We start from the raw sequence: 18,428 nt of genomic DNA on the forward strand, positions 1-18,428 counted from the left end.
TTTCTTCAGCCTTTGATATTTTCCTCACATGTGTCCACTGATTAGTACTCAGCTGAATAGTTGAAGGCAACCCTCTTGCAGATCTCTCTAGTACTTTGCCCTGAAAACTTGGGCCACTCTGATCTCCCCACACTCTCCATCTTGTATCCTAAACTCAGTGAGTCTTCTGGTCTTCATGTGGGTTTCCCATTCCTGCATTTCACCCTGGAATCTCTTTCAAGGCATTAAGCAAGGCATTAGTACCTACCACCTAATTTTTTAAATGCCTTTCATGGATCTCTCTTCCTTGTTTTCTGATAGCCAATGTCCTAAAAACTACTATCCTACGTTTTTTGGTCAATTTTGTATCTTTTCAGGTGGGAAGGCAAATCCTATTACTCCACCTTGAACAGAAGTCGAAGTTGCTTAACATAATTTTAAATTTTATGAAGTCTACTCCGGACTGGCTCTTGAGGGAAGTCGTGTTTCATAAGATGGCTTAGAATTGTATGCTGCTTGGATCTTAGGTCCTCTCCCTCTAAACCTGTGTTCCCGAGATCCCCCTTCACTATAGGCTGGAAATGCCAAGCCCCGCCTACTGCACCAACACGCTACATAGTGGACTCAAACACATGTATAAATACACATTAAAATTATTAAAGCAAGGAGTTCATGAATGTTAGAGATAAGAAACGAGTTCAAAGGAAAAACGATCTATTTTCAAGTGAGACAATGAAAAGTTATTATTTACTTTCCACATACACTGCCAAAAGCAGACAGTTATACTTTCCTCAAGTGACTCAACTATATACTCCCAAAAGGAACTATCTTTCATGTTTTTGTGAATTTCAACAACTAATGTAGACAATGATAAGCACACAAATATTATTAGCTTCTGGAGAAGGTAAAATTTCTAAGGGGTGCTTTTAAAAGTCTTATAATTTTTATAAGGTATTGTGCTTCTAGTTAATAACATATCCAAGGCCGTGACTGTTTCTTATCCTTTTGTATTCTTACTTGAAAATTTTTTAGACATTTATCTGCTCTGAGATCAGTTACCAAACTTAGAATAATGTTGAAGTGTCTTTTATACAAATGTTTTTCAGAAGACTTTTGGGTAGCACTAAAGGTTTATACTGTCACCTTATAAGTCTTGATGGTTTGGTACTTAAAATTTAGTAGAGATGCCACAAATAAATAGATATGTCTATTATGTTCTTTGTTTTTTATAAGCTCTGACTGTAGTGTTTAAATTACCCGGATATCAAGCCTGTAGAGTGGGAATGCATTTAATCCAACAGAAAAACTCAACCTATTCTTGGATAATATCACATACCTAAATATTATTAATAAGGATATATTCCAGCTCTTTTAACCTTTTAGAACAGGAGATGCATCATCATTTTTGTGGAGAAGTACTAACAGAATAACTGCCAAAAAGTTGATTTCCAGGAATATTAGTTTCCAAATTTCAAATACCTTTGTCAGCTAGGGGCAATCGTAAGAAATACTTTACAGATAAATTAGAGCAAGATTGTGCAACCTGAGGCCTGTGATCTGCATGTGGCTTAGGATTGCTTTGAATGTGACCCAACACAAATGCGTAAAGCTTCTTAAAACACTGAGTTTTTTGTTGTTTTTGTTGTTTTGTTTTCTCATTGGCTATCACTAGTGTTTCATGTATTTTATGTGTGGCCCGGGAGAATCCTTCTTTTTCCATGTGACCCAGGGAAGCCAAAAGATAGGATACCCCTGGATTAGAGCATTCCAAGAATTTGTCAATGCCCTCACTAATCCAAGTAAGTTCTTGCCCTCAGGGTAATATTGGATCAAATTCTTATGAAATAGTTACGTCAAAGGATTAGAAACACAATGACGGGAGGTCTCCAGTTACCCTCCCCTTTGACATTTACTTCCTTTACCTCTTTCTCCCTCCCCATTTCTCTCTCTTCCACCTTGAATCTTGATTTACTAAGTGCATTAGTTCTCTATTACTCCATAACAAATTACTACACATTCAACATCTTAAAACAGCACCCACTTATTATGTCATAGTCCCTGGGTCAGGAGGAAAGATACAGCTTCAGTGAGTCATCTGCTTAGGGTTACATGAGGCTACAGTTAAAATGCCAGAGAGGCTGCAGTGCCAGATGAAGGCTTGGCTGGGAGATTCTACTTCCAAGCTCATGAAGGTTATTGGCAGAATTCGGTTCCTTGAGACCATGTCTTTGAGGTCCCCATTTTCTGGCTAGCTGCCATCTGAGTTCTGCTCACAACTCATAGAAGCCATGCTCAGATCCTTGCCACATGGCTACCTCCATTGTTCCCTTCACAACACATCAGTTTTCTTTTCAAGTCCCCAGGACAATCACTCCTGCTTTGAGTCTCTTTTAAAGGGCTTATGTGATTAGGCCAGCCCACCCTGAATGATTTCCTTTTGATTAAATTAAAGTGACTAGATTAGGAGCTTTCATTACATTTTCAAAATCCCTTCACCTTTGCCACATCACATAACCTAGTCACAGGAGTGACATCTAGCATATTCACCATCTTACTCATCCTCAAAGAGGACTGTGCACACCTGTGGGTGGGATTGTCATGGATCGTTTTAGAATTCTGCCTGCAACATCAACAAGCCACAAGACTTTGAAAAAACAGCTGTAGAAAAATGCTGTTCTAATAGCTATTGGGATGAGACTGTGCCAATGTAAGAGGCATGAAAAACTAGAACATTTTCCAGCTGTTCCAACTACAAGTTTCATAGCAATTAGAGACAAAAACCTGAACCAAACTATAAGGACACTTCTCCTTTCTCCTCACCCTATAAGATTCCAATCCTGTTTGACTCTGGGAGTTATCTGGCCTTCAGGGGCTTTGTGATATGTGTTAGCTAAAAAGAAAGCTTCAGCCTCTATTTGAGTCACTTAAACTACTTGTGAAAATGATAACCTATTAGAGTAGCCTACTTGCTTCTATTTGATATTGTTGGTTAGTCATCTAATAAAAATCAAGACTAAAACCAGTTTCAGTCTTGTCATGAACAGATTTCTAATCTTCCCTCACACCTACTCAAAGGTGCCTGCAATAAGCTATGTGATAGAAATGGAAACTTCTAGAAAAAAGCAAAAGAAGAATAATCTCAGATGCTTAATGAAAGGATTGAAGCAGATATTCTTGAGTTTTGACACTGTAGGAAATAGACTCATGGGCACAGGCTTTCAAGTATTAGCTGAGATGACTGACACTGTGAATGGACACTTGACAAACTGCATTCAAGTACATGTGGGACGAGATACGCAGAACTGCTTTAGTCTCCCAAGGCAGTTGAATAAGCAAAGTCGACTGCGTTCTAAGGTCAGTGGAACAAGAGTACAAGAATTGTAGTTATTTATTTTAAAAACATAATCTGTTTCCTCTTAGGCAAAGAAACACTTTGCCTTTCTTCTTACTGATCCCAGCCTTCAATTTAGCAAGCTATAGTTATGCAAACTGGAATAGAACTATTTAGTATCTTATTTCAACTGAATGCTTGGAATTCAGATAAAATATTCTGTAATAAATCTAACTATAGGTTGTAAGCAAATCACTGAACATTGATGACTCTAGTAATGAAATTCAGAAAAATGATTTTAAAATGGATAAGCTTTTGAAAAATTACCACTACTTCTTGTCGACAGTCATGAAGCTAAATTTTACTTATTCAGCTACTATTCATAGGTAAACAAGCCTTTTGGAGATAGTACCACTGGTGTAAAACAGGATGATTTAGTGGTATATATGAGCTATTTGGATTATCTATATCTGCAAAACTGCTTATAATAAAACATTGTACAAGATGTCTTTACAAAATCTCTTGAATTCAATGGCATGTAAGTATTCGCAAAGATTCAATAGGAATCTTTCTTCATCGCTAGGACATACAGTCATGTGCTGTATGTGGTGGACCACATATGTGACAGTGGTCCTGCAAGATTATAATTCTGTATTATTACTGTACTTTTTCTATGTTTAGAAGTATACTTACCATTGTGTTACAGTAGCCTACAGTATTCAGTACAGTAATGTGCTGTACAGGTTTGTAGCCTGGGAGCAATAGGCTGTCTCATACAGCTTAGGTGTGTAGTAGCCTATATCATCCATGTTTGTGTAAGTGGACTGTGATTTTTGCACAGTGATAAAATTGCCTTATGATGCACTTCTCAGAATGTATCCCCATCATTAAGTGACACATGACTGTAATTTGATAAACCAAATTGATAATCAAGACCATGATAGAAAGGTCACATTTAAAGGTTTTTCTTAATGAAGAACTGCCCACTTTCAAAGAACAGGAATTATGCTTCCTATATAGACACTCGGCCTCAAAATTCTAGAAATGTGGCCTAGTATGTGAACTATGGCTTATTAAATCCTAGTCTGATAGGCCAGGAACACTGTCAAACTCTGGAGATCTTGAAGAAAGAGAGATTCCTGTACAGTTAGATATTGAAGTTTCAACCTGGTAGAGGTGAATTGGATGGTCATGGACTCACACAAGCTGAGAGGAGCAATGAAAATATTTATGGAAGATTGAAGATATTAAAAAAAAAAATGACCTTAGGGGTATTACTAGATCCCAAGGCAGAAATTAATTCTGTAGCCTTAGTATTGTGTTATTTTTGTTAGCCATACAGCAAGAATGTCATTATGTATTAGTCTACATTAAAATAATATCATGCAAGAAAATTGTTAAGCAAATTTGATTCGTTAAATCCTTGCCTTAGGCTATTAAGTAGAGAGTCTCAGAAAACAAAACTGTTTTCCTGCCCTTGTGTAAGCAGACATAGCTGGGAAAAATCTTATATTCCCTAAAACTTTTCATTCTATGAAATACATGAAGACAGGAAGCTCCTAAAAGCCGTTGGCAACAGAGACATTCTCAATGTTACGCTGTCTGAAATCTAATTTTTAAAAAATCAAAACGGATTGAAGGCCACATGCAGTCACTCATGCCTGTATTTCCAGCACTTTGGGAGGCCAAGGCAGGTGGATCACTTGAGGTCAGGAGTTAGAGACTAGAGTGGCCAACGTGGCAAAACCCTGTCTGTACTAAAAATACAAAGAGTAGCCGGGTGTGGTGGTGTGCGCCTGTAGTCCCAGCTACTCGGGAAGCTGAGGCCGGAGAATTGCTTGAACCCAACGGACAGAGGTTGCAGTGAGCTGAGATCACACCACTGTATACTCCAGCCTGGGCAACAGAGCAAGACTCCATCTCAAAAAACAAAACAAAAAGGCTAATTCATACATGGTCCTTTCTAAATTGTCAGGTGCCGAGTAATTAATTGAACTACAAACACTGTCAGTAAACCATACGTATTTTTGAGGCTAATCCTAAGAAAGAGGTAGGCTGCTGTTTAACAATGGGGCAGGCAGGGTTATAAGTGGCACCCAAATCCTCCACCTTCATGTTTATTCATGTTCCCATGCCCAGCTGTGATTGTCAGAAGACAAGTGGATCCAGGGAATTCTGAAAAGGGCATGGTAATGAGGGCTTAGATCGCTTTGGGATGATAAACTGTATCGTGCTGTTAAGGAAGATGCTCTGACCAGCAGAGGAGATAGTTATAGAGGAAGGGATTATAGAATGTATAGTGAAGAGTGAAAGGATTAGCATCACCAAGAGGTTTCCTGGCCCCAAGATCAGCTGCAGTAGGGGCTGGAGTTTGTCCTAGTAGCCTTTATTTATTATTTTTTTCTTTCTTTTCTTTCTTTTGTTTTCTCTTTCTTTCTTTCTTTCTTTTTCTTTTTCTTTCTTTCTTTTTCTCTTTTTCTCTCTCTTTTTCTCTCTTTCTCTCTCTCTCTCTTTTTCTCTCTTTCTCTCTCTCTTTCTCTCTCTCTTTTTTGACAGAGTCTCACTCTGTCACCCAGCCTGGAATGCTGTGGCGTGATCACGGCAACCTCTGCCTCCCGGGTTTGGGTGATTCTCCTGCCTCAGCCTCCCAAGTAGCTGGGATTACAGGCATCCACCACCATGCCCAGCTAATTTTTGTGTTTTTAGTAGAGACGGGGTTTCCCCATATTGTCCAGGCTGGTCTCAAACTCCTGACCTCATGTGACCCACCCACCTCGACCTCCCAAAGTGCTGGGTTTACAAGCATGAGCCACCACACCCGGCCCTAGTAGCCTTTATTTTCTAAGGGATACAAAGGAGTTCACTGAAATGCTGTAAAAGTTTATTCCCAAGTGTATGTGAATAAGTGGAATTGAGTGGTGCAAGGGGTGAGCTCTGGTGGAATGGGCATGTGCCAGCAGATTCCACTTGAAGGAAGGACTTGTTGCCCAGCTCCTGGAAGCACTGTTAGTGGACAGCTTTTAGCTGAGACCTCCTCCAGGGTTTGCCGTGGTAGCAAAGAGTCTGATCATTCAAGAGCACTTCTTGGGTCAGTGACCCACTGTAGCAGGTGTAGAAAAGTCCAGACATTTAGTTTCATAGCAAGACAATTCTGATGGGCCACATATGCTCCTCTGCGAATGTCCGAGGCTTTTTAAGACGAGCAGCAAAGCTTTACATTCCTTCTCTTTAATCCTACTTCTGCCTCATCCCTTCTATAGGTGTGAATGCTTAAAAATATCCTACACACCAAACTCTTTCTCAGCATCTGCTTCCAGAGAGCCAGATCTGCAATGTACATTCAAATTAGGCTAATTTGAGGAGGATTTAATAAAGGGACTCTTTACCAGGTGTAGACAACATGAAAGGCAGACACAAGGGATAGCGCATTAGCCCAGGGATATTAACAGGAACTGTTATTACTCCTTGGCTTATAGGGCGTAAAGGAAGAAGAGGATACAGGAACCCAGAAGAAGAGAGTTGCATGGAACCAAGGCTCACGAGGAGTGGGCTTCCAGGTGGAGGGATTCAGCTAGACGCAAATAACTCCGCAAAGAGTATTAGGGAAACAGTATTGAAAACAAAATTTTCTCCCAACTTGGAAAACCTCTCCAGAAGGGTAATAGAAAAAGAAAACAGTTTTATTGTTGAATAGGCATGCAGCCAGAATACAGTGTACATCCCAGATAATAAATTACAAAGGTAGAAATCTCATCCTTTTATAAGGCCTAGAACATGCAATCTATTATATGTTTTCAAGAGAAACAACTGGTCCTTCAGTAAGAGGGCTTCAGAGCACCATTTATCACATGTAGTTCATCCTAGATTCACCTGATAACCAAGGCGACCATCTTGTTCACTAATTGGATTTATCCAGAGGAACAACAGATTCTTCATATGTTTATGACAAAAGATAGATCTTTTGCAACTTGGAACAAAGCAATCACTGAAGTTCAGCTCCTCCCTCTCACTGAAACTGGAAAATAAGGGTGATATCGTTCTTGATGTTTGCATTTCAAAGAGATGGCTCCTGGATCCTTGAAAAAGATGTTCCCGAGTCACAAAGCTGGCAAGCAGCGTATTTAGCTTCTAAAAAGATGAGCACACATTTCAAAGATACACAAAAAGAACTTACCATTACATGTTTTCTAAAGTAAATGCTCCAAGGAAAGGGAAGAAGAGCCACCGCACCTACCTTTAAAAGCTGTCCACTAACAGTGCTTCCAGGAGCTGGGCAACAAGTCCTTCAAGTGGAATCCGTTGGCACATGCCCAGTCCACCAGAGCTCACTCCTTGCACCAGTCAACTGCACTTCTTTACATACATTTGGGAATAAGCTTTTCCAGCATTTCAGTGAGCTCCTCCTTTGTATTCCTTAGAAAATAAAGGCTAGTAGGGCTGAGTGTAGTGGCTCTTCTTCCTTATTTTCATCAGGAAGAAATAAGTTCCTTATTTTTAGTTTTTATTTGTCTTTCCAAGAGTCAGTAGAACACATACAACCTTGCTCTCCTTCCTTCTAATCTCTTGCTAGACTCCTCATTGACTGAATCTAACTGGAAACAGAGGGCAAGGAAACATGTTAATGAGGTCCATACAGCACGCCTTCCTGAGCCAGCAGCAGGGTAGAGATGAGTAGACAGTGGATCCAGGGGAGATAGCAGACCTCTGACACTCAGAGGAGCTTAGAAGAGGGAGAGGGTTTCAAGATGTGTGAATTAAAATGTCAGATGCTCTAGTGAAATCAAGTGAGATAAGACTTGAAAAAATACCCACTGGATTTAAAGACAGATTTATCCATCTTTGACTTAAACTATTTCAGTGGAGTAGTAAGAGTAGAAAGCATATTAGGTTAGTTTGAGCAGTGAACAGAATGTCGGGAAGTAGAGCTAAATGGAAAGGCCTCTTCCAACATGATTGTCTTTCCCGAGAAGGACTGAAGTTGTAAAGATGATATTTAGTCTACTTTCTAGAACGTAAGACACTTTTTAGGATGGGAGACATGAGCATGTTTAATCACTACTAAAAAATGTTAATGATTGAAGATTTTACTGGAAAGGGGGTCGTCATTCAGACCCCAAGAGAGGGTTCTTGGATCTCATGCAAGAAAGAATTCAGGGCAAGTCCACAGTGCAAAGCAAAAGCAAGTTCATTAATAAAGTAAAGGAATAAAAGAATGGCTACTCCATAGACATAGCAGCACCGAGGGCTGCTGGTTACCCATTTTTATGGTTATTTCTTGATTACATGCTAAACAAGGGGTGGATTATTCATGCCTCCCCTTTTTGGACAAAATAGGGTAACTTCCTGACATTGCCATGGCATTTGTCAGCTGTCATGGTGCTAGAGGTGAGACAGGACTAGCTGGATTTCCTAGGCTAAGAATTGCTAAACCTAGCTGGGAAAGGTGACTGCACCTCCCTTTAAACACAGGGCTTGTAACTTAGCTCACACCCGACCAATCAAGTAGTAAAGAAGGCTCACTAAAATACAAATTAGGCTAAAAGCAGGAGGTAAAGAAATAGTCAAATCATATATTGCCTGAGAGCACAGGGGGAGGGACAAGGATCAGGATATGAACCCAGGGCATTCAAGCTGGTGGAGGCGACCCCCTTTGGGTCCCCTCCCATTGTATGGGAGCTCTGTTTTCACTCTATTACATCTTACAACTGCACACTCTTATGGTCCATGCTTCTTACGGCTCGAACTGAGTCGCTTGCCACCCACCACTGCTTTTTGCCGCTGTCCCAGATCCGCCGTTGATTTCCACGCCTCTGGATCTGGCAGGGTGTCCACTGTACTCCTGATCAAGTGAGGCACCCATTGCTGCTCCTGATGGGGCTAAAGGCTCGCCATTGTTCCTGCACGGCTAAGTGCTCAGGTTCGTCCTAATCGAGCTGAACACTAGTTGCTGGATTCCATGGTTCTCTTCTGTGACCCACACCTTCTAATAGAGCTATAATATTGACTGCATTCCTTAGAATCCATCAGGCCAAGAACCCCAGGTGAGAGAGCAAAAGATTTGCTGTCATCTTGGGAGCGGCCCGCCCCATCTTGGGAGCTCTAAGAAAAAAGACCTTACCGTAACAGTGGGAGTGTAGCAAATAAGGACAACCAGAGATCACTCCCATGGCCATCTTGCTTTTGGTGGGTTTTGCTCGGCTTCTTGACTGCAACCTGTTTTATCAGTAAGGTCTTTATGACCTGTGTCTTGTGCCAACCTTCTGTCTCATCCTGTGACTTAGAATGCCTTAACTTTCTAGGAATGCAGTCCAGTAGGTCTCAGCCTCATTTTACCCAGCTCCTATTCAAGATGGAGTTGCACTGGTTCACATGTCTCTGACAATGGCTGGGAATTCAGTTTTTCAGGTTTATCTGGTGTTCCCTTGGCCCAGACGGAATCTATTCAGTTGGTCAGCAGTGGGGGACTTAGGATTTTATCAGTTGGTCGGGGGTGGGGGACTTAGGATTTTACTTTGGGCTTATGGCAAGCAGGTAGATGATGTTGAGCTAGGCAGACTGAAGAAATTGATTCAAGTTTTATGAACTGGAGAGAGCAAATTAGGGAAATAGTTGGGTTGCCAGGCAATGTGGAAGTCTCATGGAGCTTAGAGTGGAACCAATCTATGATCTTTCTTAGCACAATATGAAATGAGTCATTTCAGAAAATATGCACTGAATTTAGCCCTCATTGCCCTGATAGGTAAGACAAAAATTAAATGAATTACATAGTTTCCATCTTTTGAACTAAAATAGTATTATTTATAGACAACTATTTTTGTAATTGAATGCAGGGATGAATCTAGAATGAATACCCATCTAAAAAGACCATTGACTAACATATCAGGTAATGTTCTCAGCTCCAGTTTGTGGAAGATAGAGAAGCATTCACATGGGATTAATTATAATGAAGAAACTAAAGGCTGGGGAAAAAGAAAATGCAGCTGAAGTGGATATTATCGTTAGGGGAAAAAAAAAAATTTGCCATGTAGCCTTAGGGGGACAAAGGGAATAAGAGAGTAAGAGAAAAATGTTAAACTTTAACACATTAAAGACATTTCTACAGGAGTTTGAGAAAATGTGGTCCAATGTGTTGCTTCGTGATATTTTGACAACAAATGAAAAGGTCAGCATTTAGAAATAGGTGGTTAACAGATCTGCTAATGCCTCTCTCAAATATCAGATGTCTCAAGTGAGCTTTAGCAGGAGCTGGCTAAACATCAATGCATGCATGGCTGAGTTCTCTGAAGGGTGTCTGCTTGAAAAGTTGACATTCTATGCTATTGATTTTTGTGTGTGTGTGGGAGTAAAAATTTTTGTTTGTGTTTTTTTATCTCAGCATTATGAAAGTATAATTGATGAATGAAAATCAAATTTATTTATGGCATACAATGTGATGATTTGATATATTTATAAACAGTGAAACGATTAAACCATGCCAGTTAACATATCTATCACCTCAACTTAACTTTTTTTTGGGGTGAACATTTAACATCTATTCTCTTAGCAAGTTTCAAGTTTACAGTGTCTTACTATTAGCCATAGTCACAGTGATATACAATAGATTGCCAGAAATTATTCCTCTAGTCTAATGAAAACTTTTTATCCTTTGACCAACATCTCTCCTTTGGCTAAATGAATGACTTATTTTATGGTAACCTGTGATCCTATTTGGGTCAAGTGTTTTAAACCTTTGACATATTTGATAGGCTTCCCAAAATCAAAATTCAGCTTCAAAATGAAGTCTTTTTTGACTTCTAACTTTGGGATGCTACAGAGGGTGCCTGAAGCATCCAAAAGAAAGATAAACAGGATTATTTGATATGTTAAATTATATAGGAAGTATTGTCAAATAAGAAATGTTTAACCTTCAAGTTACATTTTAATGAATATGTTATTAATATAGGTTCCAAAATTGTATGGGATTTCTAAAATTCTAATATGTCTTGGTATATGTTGTCAGTCATAATTACGACTGATAAAACAACCAACATAACATAATGGCTACTATGGTAAATTGTAGGCTGCAGAAATAACCAAATTTCCTTAACAATTGTGTCTTCATGACTATTTTAGGTCATTTTCACAGTAAATTCCTTTATTCTGATGCAGTTTCTGAAAACTTCACAAGCATGCAAAATTCTAGAATATTGAGTCTTTAAGGAGGTTCATGAAATGGTTGGAAGAGACCTTGACAAGCATTCTTAGACACAGGTTTCTGATAACTGTAGGATAATGTCATTTGGACTGGGTAAGAATCCCTGGAACTGTAATGAAGAGACTGATTGGTTTATAATACTGCTAACCCAAGCAGAACAAAAGTTAGTTGGATAGCAAGAAAATATTTCACCAGATTTTCACACTTAATCAGCCAGTATTTAAATTGTTCAGATATGCAATTGAATAAACTCCAGGGTCGAAGTCAAATTACCTGTGACAACCCATCAGTTATCAGAGCTATGCCTCTCAATTGGATAAACAAAAATTTTAAGAGATATTTAAGAGGACATAAACTCAATGGTAAGCCTGGACTCATGGAGAACCTGGCTGGCTGCCTCATTCTTCCTGAGTCCTTAAAGCTCCTGTTATTAAAAGCTCTGCATTCTACAACTCGTCATAGAAGAGATAAAGTGACCCAAATTAAAAATATATATTGGTATGGTAACTGTTCTAAATTGCTAAAATGGTTTATGACCAATGTTTGATTTGTCAAACCCATATTCCTGGGAAGACAATAAAAACTTCAGGCACATTTTTGCTACCTGTTGGGCCATTTAAACATTTATAGCAGGATTTTATTCGTCACTTTCAATGCATGTTTTCTGTTTGCATAAAAGCTTTCCCATGCAAGAGGGCTGATACAACAGCAGCTAAAAGATTATTAGGAAACATGTGTTTCTCATGGTACATTCCTGGAGAAACATCCAGCAATGGAGGTACTTGTTTCACTGGGCAAGTTATAAAACAGTTAAATAAGGTGTTACAGATTCTATAATATTTGGCAACTTTAACTGAATTGACTGGATTGCTTTGGTCAGATGTATGGAAAATTAATGACAATCAGATTCACTGCCAGTGTAAAACATAAGTTGACATCTTATAAAATAGTCACTGAAGGGCCTGTGCCTCTAACAATAGGACTTCATGTATTTTCCAATACTAAATTCTGATATAACTCAATGCTGCAAAGTTTCAATGCATTGAGTTTTTTTAATGCTACTGATTTTTATATGTTGATTTTCTATTGTGCAACTTTATGGAATTCATTTATTAGTTTGAACAGTTTTTGGTGGTGTCTTTAGGATTTTCTATGTGTAATATCACATCATGTGCAAACAAAGATAATTTTTCTTCTTCCCTTCCAATTTGGTTGCCTTTTATTTCTGTTCCTTGCCTCATAGTTCTGTCTAGAGCAGTACTACATTGAATAGGATTACTGAAAATGGGCATGCTTGTCTTGTTCCTGATCTTAGAGGAAGGCTTTTGGCCTTTAGTACTGACTACGAAGACAGCTATACACATGTCATGTATAGCCTACTTTGTTAAAATATATTACTTCTAACCTACTGTGTTGAGAGTTCTTATCATGCTTAGGCCTGAGGGAGGGGTGACGTGTCTAATGTGAAACTGTTCTTCCTGTCCTCTTCAATGTATGTTTTCTTATTCCTGGGTTACATCCTGGTGCTGCGATCTCTACCCTAAATTTCTTATTTTCTATGAAGATGGTTTCACATGTGGACAGCACTCAGTAGTCCTATTCTACCAACTGGCTGATGTCACTTTGTCACTGTTGATTGAAGAGAAATCCAAATGCTTCACTAAACAGATTTGCTGGAGGCAAATAGGTCTTTCCGTTGTTAAAGTTTAAAAGGCTGATGCATTCTCCAGCCCACTTACCTGAGGACAGATAATGTTTGTTGAATTCCACGATCGTCTTCTCTTTACCAAAAGTACTATTAAAAAAAACAAAAAACAAAAAACAACCCACATACAACGTTTATGCTTAAATTAGTAAATTTAAGCTGAATTTTTGGATTTTACTGCAATACTTGAGATCAGTGGAGAAGTTTCAGGATAGGTTGAGGCGTAGGTGTTTGGGCAGGTTAATAATTTGGAATTTCTTCAGATATTTATTTAATATTGAAGATAAATGGGGAAAGGTGAGAAAGGCTCAGTTTCTGCTCTAAGCAGCTGCTCTGCCTTTAAATTGCCCACACCTCACTTTTAGAAAATATTTCCCCTCCGGGGCTTTCATCATTTACCCTCTACCAGCTTCTAGATTATCAAGTTATCCCTTCTAAGCACATATTACTCTACCCCAGAGGAGTTTGGGGAAATGTAGTGTTCTTCCTTTCTAACATACTTCATGTGATTTAAAAATGTATACCTTATAGATTAGATTGAGACTTTATGGGACTGGCTATTTGGTCTGATCCTTAATCTAACTCAATTTGGGAACCAATGACAAATAATCAAAATAAAAGCAAACATGTTCCAGTGTCAGTTTATTAGGAAAGACTGGTCTGCACCATACCACATCCCCAAATTCTTGTAAAAAATCAATAGCAGCATGGCTCTGTGGCAGTCCAGGCTGTGATTTTCAAAGGAAGAGGTAGATTCAGCTGAAAGAACACACACACACACACACACACCTCTCATGGTTGAAACTCTGTTTAGTGAAACATAATTAAGAATTGTGGCCATTTAAAGGGGGAATGTTAAAGTAAGCTGTTGATTCCTTGACTTAGAAATTTCATCATAGCCAATGTCACTATGCCAAATTTTTGTGTAATAGGGGGGTTGGGTTTCTTTTTTTTTCTTTCTTTCTTTTTCTCTTGTCTAATTCTTGATTAACACTTGCACCAAGTCACGAGAGTGTAGTAAAATTGGGGCTATTGGAATTGTGCCTGTTTTGGTAGAAGGTGTTTGAGAAGGCAAGTGGGTATGTTTTCCTTTTTAGTTTTTCTTTCAGAACAGAGCTGCCCACTCACTCCCAAATAAGAGAAATGTGGGGAGAAGAGGCGTATTTTTACTTGGGAAGATTGTGTTCTCTTTAATGTGCAGGCTATTTCAATGGAAATGATGCCTTGGAAAGGACAATTGTTATTTATAAAGGAAGCTCTCTTGAGAGGCAAGATTTGTCTGAAATTCCTAAAATGTTATTTATGCTTTAGAACATTTATCTTAGTTTCCAGCAGTCCCTTTTCCTGTTCACCTACTATAAAGGGACCCTGATTTCTTGGTGACTTTTTGAAGATAGTCAGAGTCCTGGACAGGGAAATACTACATTTTAAATTTCCTGTTGAATCCTGTATTCTAACTTCATCTTCTTCACCTTAACTCCACCTGCAACTCAGTGCCTTCAGAGCCCAAAACATCACACTGTGTTAGCCAATGGAGGTCATGGCTCTCCCACCTGCCAGGCCTAGATCTGTCTGTGTTTTTCTCAACTCCCTACTTAGGGAAAAACTTCCTTTATGATTGGTAAGATTCGTGGGATTTTGCTGGCAAATGGGATTCTCTTTGTATTAAAATGTGCAAGCTGTGACTCAAGTGCTCTCCTCTAACAGCAGCTACAATTTAACAAGCATTTACTCAATTACTGCTTTAAGAATTGTACATATATTAACTCATTTAAGCCTCACAACATTCCTAATGACACTCTATTATTTGCTCCATTTTCAGATTAGGGAAAGGAGGCTCAGAAAAGTTGAGTAATTTGCCTGAAATCAATTAAGTGGCAGAGCTGGCAGTTGAACCAAAGCAGTCAGTTTTGGGGCCTTAACAGGCCATCATTCTGCTGTACCCTGCTAGTTAATTCCACTCACTCCTGACTGCCCGCCAGCTTACTCCCACAGTACACCCAGACCAGACCTACTTCCTTGAGCAAGTGGATCATTTCTTCAACTTCACTATGAGTAGTTTTGTAAAAAAAAACTCAGATTCTTTGGGGGCCTGACCATTTATCCTTCTCCCCTTCTTCCTCCTTTCCAACAATCTACTTGTTTTAAGTTCATTCCATGATTCATATTCTTCAGGGGAAGAATATCTCTAGTAGTACTTCAGCCTAACTATGTGTTTTCCTTCGACTTTTGCTAGAAAACTGTTGTGATATCAAACCTTTGTCTAACTGTTAATATACTTGGTTCCCATTTGGCTGTTACTCCTTACATAGAGTTTCCTCGGGGATTTACTAGAGAAGCTAGGGATGAGTGGAAGGAAATAATTCCTTGGGCCATTTAGGAATACTACTTGATCCTAAACCAGGATCTTTTCAATAACACAATACTTTATCCTAAATCCCTAACACTATGAGCTTGTATTCTACAAGTCACAAACAACAGAGACTGACTAAAGCAAGCTTACAAGTGAGATTATGAATGACAGGAACTAGTGTAGAGCCAGTCTTATGGATAGCCATCAGGAACCAATAGAGCATATCAGTTTATTTCATCTCTCTCTCTCTCTCTGTTGGACCATATGCTTGTTTTTGCTTATCAGCTGCATTCTTTTCTCTCTGTATATAGCAGCTGGTTTCTTTTGCTTACATTTAGATTTCATTATGTCCTCATTACAAAGCACATGGATGTTTGACAGCCTCTCTCTCTCTCACTCTCTTGTCTCTCACACACACTACACCACACGTATATACATATACACACATCATGATCTCTTCACGTTAGTTTCTACAGATAATTGACTCTGTTTTTTTCTGTTTAACAATCCCAAATTTTTAGGCTAAAAACATAATACATCAAAATTATCTTTTCAAGTCAAACCATAGGCAATGTTGGTCATCCTGCAAATGGACTTTCCTTATACCATTTCATCAGGGGGTTCAGGGAGGGAGCTGTGGTCCTTCCTGAGGTGCAGTTCAGAAGGGGTTATGGAAAACATCCTCAAAATGTGTCTAAATCATGTATTTCACTTGTAAGACTGTTTAAGATTAAAGTGAAAATATTAGGTTATGGCAAAATAGAGGCTTCTTATTGAATTCCTATGCATGAAAAGAAAGGTTCCTTCGTGGTTATATTGGATATATTCTGTGGCATAGCAAATTACTCCAAAACTCAATGGCTTAAAATAACATTTATTACCTTGCAATTTCTGTAAGTCAGGAATTCAGGTGTGGTTTAGCTGGAGCTCCTGCATCATAATCTCTCACAGGTTGCAGCCAAAGGGCCGGCTGGGGCTCTAGTTATCTCATGGCTGAACTGGGGAAGGATACACTCCCAATCTCGCATATGTGGTCATTGGCAGAACTGAGTTCCTCACAGGTTATTGGACAGAGGGAACCAGTTTCCAGCCTTTGTTGGGAAGCTTCCCTCAGTTCCTTGCCATATAGGCCTCTGCATCGGGAAACTTACAACATCACAGCTGACTTCATCAACATGAGCAAGTGAGAGAACAGAAGAGTCACAGTCTTTTATCATCTAACCTTGGAAACGACATCACTTTTGCTAGTATTCTATTCATTAGAAGAAATAGACCAGGTCCATCCCACATTCAAGAGGAGGTGATTGTACAAGGGCATTGATAGCAGGAGGTGGGGATCACTGGAACACGTTTTAAAAGTCTGCTTACTCAAGTCCAGCCTCTGGTGCCTAATGCTCAGCATCCCTCCCAAATGCAAAATTTATTCTTAAATCCCCCCAGAGTCTAATCCTATTATAAGGAGAAGCCATGATTTGGGCCCCTTTCCCTTAGAATTGGATAGGTTCGTTTTAAAAGAGAAATTCCTCATCTTCTTAGAATAAATTGAGAAGTTACTATATAAATATTAAAAGCAGAGAAATTAACACTCATAAACTAAGAATGTTGACCAGAGAAGACTAAAAAGTAAGACTAATATTTCCAGCCTCACTTTACAGCTTTCCTTCATTTGATGACCAAAAAAACCCAACTTTTATATTTTTAGCTCTCATTTTAGGAACTAAGACACCCACCAATAGAAGATTAGCTGGAAAATGAAAGAAACACTACTTGCTACTCACTGGAGTATCAAAATTGCCAAGCCAGAGTTTCTGCTTTTTCAGTATTGCATTTTTGGGTTAGCCCTGGACCACACCCATCATTCTGTGGGTACTGTGATAGCACTGGCTGATGCTGGTAAGATGTAAGATGAAGGAAAAGTTGGGCAAACTGTACAGCAGTGCATTTTATGTGCTACAGAAATTATGCAGACAACTTTAAATGGAGTAAGGAATTGGAAACAAAGTGATGGCTGGGATGGGCTGGGAAGGCTTTGGAGAGATGAGAATGGAAGCAAGGCTTGAAGAATGAGTGAAAATTAAGTGAAGAAGATGGAGTGACATTACAGGCAGCTGGAGTTCCAGCTGGGACAGAGAAGAAGCCTTAAAATTTGGAGAAAAGGTTTCACAAGGCACTCAGTCCCTGAGCTATGCAATTAGACAGTAAATAGCACTTATTGATAGTGATTCTGAAATGAACAGGTACCATAGGGGATACCGAGAAGTAAATACAAACTCTGATTCTTGCCCTTAGGGAATGGTCCATCTAGTTGGAAAGATAAGGCATGAGCATATAATAATAAAAGGCTGAAAATAAAAATCCCCTGATCAGTAACATATACAACAAAGGTTACAAGTGTTCGAAAGTGGGAGGAGTCGTTTCTATGATGAGATTTACAGTGGCTTTAAAGAATTGTATCTTCCTAGACTCCACTTGAACCCAGACCTGGAATGCTAGGTTGTTTGGACACGTGGACACAAGTGAGATAGTGGTGGTGGTAATGAGTATTTCATATACAGAGAACAGTGCAAGCAAAAGTGACAAGTCAAAAAGAGGCAAGATTTTTGGAGAACAATTTTATGTAGAACATGGGAATTACTTGATTTTGTACAAGGAAATATGACTAAGCACAGTGGGGGTGGCACATTGAAAAAAAGAAAAAGGACCAATTCAGCCACAACCAGGGAACACAACCTGGAGCTTCAGTCCTTAATGAATTACGGAACAGAAAGCATTTCCATTTGTTCTCTTGTAGGTGGTAGGGTGATCAGAGTATTTTCTATTTTAGCACTCCCTGCATCTAATTCAGAACTAGACAGGGGCAATGGTT

General features: G+C 39.2%; 1 long non-coding RNA gene across 2 annotated transcripts in view; it reads left to right on the forward strand.

The window, feature by feature from the left end:
• The window catches only part of LOC139355905 (uncharacterized), a 166,429-nt gene that overhangs the window by 105,393 nt on the left and 42,608 nt on the right, over positions 1 to 18,428 (forward strand). The window contains exon 3 of one of the 2 annotated variants that reach the window (XR_011607195.1): positions 6,787 to 7,744. The exons of the other annotated variant lie outside the window; for it this stretch is intronic. This is a non-coding gene — a long non-coding RNA (uncharacterized lncRNA). Of the gene's footprint in view, positions 1 to 6,786; positions 7,745 to 18,428 lie in introns of those variants that run through there. 2 annotated transcript variants of the gene reach the window in all.

Source organism: Macaca nemestrina, chromosome 8, assembly GCF_043159975.1.
Source record: "Macaca nemestrina isolate mMacNem1 chromosome 8, mMacNem.hap1, whole genome shotgun sequence".
NCBI lineage: Eukaryota > Metazoa > Chordata > Mammalia > Primates > Cercopithecidae > Macaca > Macaca nemestrina.